Raw genomic sequence first — 5393 nt, 5'->3', positions numbered from 1 at the left:
GTTGGTCTATCGTATATTGTTGGTCTACAGACTTCATCAGATATCCATACGTGCTGTACGCGCTCACTTGATGTATATTTCCAGAGACGCTCTGAGAGCAAGGCCCGATGACACAGTTCCTGTCCAGCAGTGCTGAGCCCATTTCCACCAGAGGAGGGAGTCCCTGACACTGAACAGCCTATACACCTCTCATACCCTCACCGTCCAGTCGCATGCATCAAGTGTGTGTGGGTGAGGGTGTACCAGCCAGCCCTCTGGCTTCATATAAATGGATTATAGAGTTCTCCAGGTGTATTCATGACAATTAGACATTTTCGGCTCTTTGAAAATTATTCTTTGTATGGACCTGTAGAAATAAGAAAATATTTTTATAATATTAAAAAACGATTTTGCCGCCTTTCTAGAATGTTTTGACTTGGAGCAAAGCCTCAACCTCATAAAATCTTTCATAAAAAAACAAGCACCAGACTACTGTATGTGCATATTAAAATTCCCTGTCCAACATTTTTTTTCCTATTCCATGGCTCAAATGCGTAGGTTACACCATTAAAAGAAACCATTTAACTTAATCAGTCCCATGAAAACTGAAATTCCACCCCAGAGTCAACAAAACTGCCTCCTAACCTTAACGTTTGAGGTCTTTCCTTTGAGCTTCCAGCCTTTAGCAGAGCCCCTCACTGGAATACTGCCAAATCACTATCCTATCCTAGTTGGAAGGAGGAGGTTAGACTCAACCAATATAAAAACACATTTCGGATAAAGTGATGCCGAAACAAATCCAAGTTACAGGTTTACAACACTCTCACAGAATTATTTAATAATTCAATAACGCTTCAGCCTGAAAACTGTTTAATGCTTAGTTCTTAAAGTTAAGGGCTTACATTACTTCAATAGTTTCCATAGTGGAAAAATACATTTGTCCCCAGTGGAAGAGTCCAACAGGTTCTCTGATGTTCAGTAGTGTACACACTACAACAGTTTGTCATATATTCTTGATGAGTGGTTCGCTAATCCAAATGATGTTACGGCAACATGTGGAATCCATATTCAACCTTCAGGCCAGTCAGACACATGGACTGGCTTGGATGTGCTTCACAGACTTTCCTAGAAAAGACAGACGACTAGAAACCTCTGGGGACTAGACTGAGGTCAGTTATATACGTCCCTCAGATTGTGATCCTATAGCTGCAATTTCAAACTAACGCATGAAAAATAGGAATTTGCTTCATCTGTGATCAGTGTTTGGACAATTGTAAATTTGCCTCATTGTAAATGGATGAGTGGTATGAAGTCTGAAGCCTCCAGTTAGACATTATTTCTGCCTGTAGTAGGAGAGACAGATCATACAGTGACAGCTTCCCAGTCAGTGTTCTGTTATGCTTTGTGTAAACAAAGGAGTTTGGTGATGACAGGCCCCTCAAAGAAACAGTTGCTAAGCCTGCACACACCCTCTTTAGAGGCTATTTATAGCTAGGTAACACTGGAATGCTTTGATTTATCTTAGCACCTACTAGTTCTTAGGAAGGGCCACTGAAGTATTCCCTCCACCTATTGTGATCTTATTGACAGCTAATAGATGTCTTTGATGCAGCTCTACTGTTTATGATACAATTTACAAAATAAAAGTCACAATTTAACATTCTAATTCCACCAGCTGTGGCTGCACGTACTGTTCAAGTAGGTAGAGGTGATGTTTACCAGTCATTGTGTAAGGGTGGTTGTTTTTGCTCCTCTTGTTTGAAAATAGGCCACATGTGGACAAACTGGGTTTCCACCAGTTGTAAGGTGGGACGGAATGTTGTCGTTCTCTGCCTATCCCTAACGGCAGAAAGTGATGAATAGATTTAATCTTCTCTCATTAGCAGGTAGCTACCAGGGATACACAAAGAGAAACATGTATTTTATTTGCATGTGGGTGGGCCATTCAAAGAAGTTAAACCTATGGATAGTATGCGGTTGATTTGGAAACTGGAAGAGACACAGAGCTGTGTCAGCCTGGGGGGGGGAGGGGCTGATATTGTTTCATGGGATTTCATAACGGTGTGCTCAAGAGGGGAAAATTCATGAGCTATTTAAACAATTTCCACTGGACTTAATAAACTGAAATTCTGAAAACAAACACTGGGGTATCGATCAGAGTCCTATTGCGTAACTGGTTTTCAGCCTCTGAGAATGCATGTAGTTTTCCATATTGATGGAACATATTAGGTCAGTGAATCGGAAGATAAATTAAAATATTTTCCAGTGATGACAGGTTGTGGCAAGGGAGAAATAGGAATGCTCATGACATAATACATGGTGGTTATGTATTCTAGTTCCGTTTTTGTTCATTTTGTCTTCAACATTAATGTATCTAGCTTTGACAAGGGGTGTTTGGTTATTTTAACTGTATTGACAAGTATTGTACTGTATTGTAAGAGCTGATCCTAGTAGGCTACTCCATGTGTCCTTTTAAATGGCATGGTCAGTGCTTGAAGTAAAGAACTCTTTAATATTCCTGTTATCACCACAGTTGGTTGTAGGCTACCACTACAAAACAGACACAGGTTGTAACTGCACCAACTATTTGAATGATGTAAATTTAGAGGTAGCACAATACAAGGCAGTAGGGCAGTAGAGTTGGAAATAGGAAAGGAAATGAGAAGGAAATATGTAGGACAAAGAAACAGAGGCATCCCTATTTTAGACCCTTTTGCCTCTGAATTTCCTTCAAAAGTTTTCCATCAGACATGATATAACTTGTAATTTCCATATAGAAGTAACAGTGCCTGGTTAAAACTCAAACACACATGTTGCACGTGGAAAACTAGAATGGGGTAATGCTGCTACCCAGACAACGCAGTCTAAATGAGCTGTTTTACAGTGATGGAAATACTGCATGAACTTGGAAAAAGTGGACTCTTCTAAAAAGAAATCGGAAGTGCAAACTGCTGTCTGGACAGGCGCTGTTTTCCTTTTGCAAACTTGTGGCATATTGATTTACTCATTCACAATTTGTGTTGCGTAAGAGTTCCGTATGAGTGGAGGAATGAATCTGGTACACAAGGCTTATGTGGAGAGTTACCCCCCTAAGCCTACTCTGTAAATGTTGTGGTTAACAGTCTCATTGTAAGTCTCATTAGTTACCCGATAGTCTAGCAGAGACTCACCCATGCAAACCATGTCAGAATTTAAACCAGACCCGTGATTGGTGCCCTTATAGCACACATATTTTCCTATGATTGGCTCTGATGCTCATGTACGTCACTGATGTCATCACTGTATCAGTCACTGAAGCAGTACTGAACGTATACCACATGGGTTAATCAGAGCAATAATTGGAGACTTTTACTGGAGAAAACTCACTTTCTCAGCCGTTCCAAGAGCTAGTTAGTGGCGGACTTCATGTCAATGGGGAGACTAAAACGACGGTCAAAGACCAGCCCTATATCCATGTGTTCACAGGACGCTAAACATTTCATGTGTCTTATTTTATTGAACATGTATTTACACAGTTGACTATCTGCCACACAGATAAAAACAACATTGTATAATTGAATGTACTTGCTATCTTTGTGTTAGTGTACAAAACACAGAAACTGTATATGACTTACAACTTCAGAGCACTTCTAACTGGAAATGGCAAGCAGAGCAGTCGTGTCTAGTTTACCTTGGCTCCTTATGACCGGCCTTTCCACAGCTTCCTTTACTGGCCAGTACAGGGAACTGTTAATGTGTTGAATTAAGGTTTCTTGAAACATTTATTCATTTAGATTACAGGGTGAGAGTATTAGGTTTGAACCTGCATCCCTCCCAGGGTACCAAGGCAGTAGACAGTAGGATGTCAGGATGCTAGCAGGGTTGTGGTTGTTTGTCTTATTGTTGTAATGAAGTATCTGTGTCACATGCCTCAAACTATTCTTTGTATAATGGTAGACATTAATTTAATGATTTCATCACCGTGTTTAAGTTTTAGACTAAGTTGTGAGTCATGTCAGTATAGATATGAAAGTACTAGCTACAGCTGCTGCCTGCACTCATTCTCAAGTTCATTGCTTTTGGCCTGGTTAAAGTTGGTTGGTTACAGTTATTGGAGATTACATTAATACTCAAACCTTTGGAAATCAATAAATTACAAAACAACATTAATACATCAAATGTTCGTGTTTAAACAGTAAAGCAAACTGTTGCTGATTAAAATGATTTTAAACCTGTGTAGCCTAAACCATAAGCTATATCTAATGTAGTCTAGTAAAAAAAAGTATAAAACATGGTCACTAATTTCATTTTTTCAGCCCTGTTCTAGAGAAAAAATTTCACCCCCACAATGAAGTTCTTGTGCTACTGTCTGAGAGAAGCCGCAGAAATGCCTTGGCACAGGAGCAGGAGACGTCATAGATTCCTGAGTGTAGCTTTGCAGGAAAGCCCTGAGTCTCCGAGATGGAGCGGGTCCAGGTTTCCATGGCAAAGCGCATAAACAGGAGGAAACACTGAGGGAATCCCGTTATTTTACAGCATTGGACCATTATAAACACCCAGAGCGGGGAAGGAAGCCGCTCTTGATAGTCAAGTAATCCTTAGAGCTAGGAAAAGAAGTTCATACCATAAGCATAGTTAGCTGGAGAATTTTAGCTGCTTGTTTTTTAGTTTATAAAAGACTGTTGATTGTCTATTCCTTTCGCTTTTACTGAAGAGGGGTTCTACTGCTATGAGTTAAAGAGAAGAATAACTTTTTGTATCATATACTTTTTTCCATTTCCATTTTTACAAATGTTTAGAGAATCTTGGAGACTGGCACAGTACCACACCATGAGGTCGATGGATCAAGGTATGGATGCCGCGCGTGCTGAAGTGTTGTGATAATCTGGTAATCAACCCATTTGATTATTAACGAGTTATAGTCACCGACAAACTGATGGAAAATGTGTAATTGCTTTCTTAATATGCTACAATTTTTCAGTTATGTAAGACGTTATAGTATTTCCTATGCGCTTTTGTTTGGCTTGATATAGTTATGGGGAAATAGCCAGCAGTTGAAGAGTGTAAACTATGTAACCAAACAAAATACGAAGTTGATTAAATTGACATTGTCAATTTAGATAGATGAATATATGAATGACAATGTGAACGTATCTTTATACTGTAATATAGACTTTGGCTACCTGAGTATTTGCACACACTTAGAGCGTGCGTTCAGGTGCGCTCTAACGGATCTTTCTTAGAAGTAACGGTCTAGGCGAACGGCACAGAATTAGACAAGCATAGTAAAATGAGGATACACAGTTTTGGTAATGCTAAACGTTTTCAGAGTGGGAACCTTCATTTGAGGATTTTTGCTCTCCAGTTAGCCAATTTAAGACCACAGATTGTTTTTAAATCATCTTGAAATGATAACTATCAGAACATATGGGCTG

Source organism: Hypomesus nipponensis, chromosome 18 (assembly GCF_054491055.1).
Source record: "Hypomesus nipponensis isolate SF chromosome 18, ASM5449105v1, whole genome shotgun sequence".
In the NCBI taxonomy this organism is placed as follows: Eukaryota; Metazoa; Chordata; class Actinopteri; order Osmeriformes; family Osmeridae; genus Hypomesus; species Hypomesus nipponensis.
Note: the sequence above shows the minus strand (reverse complement) of the source record.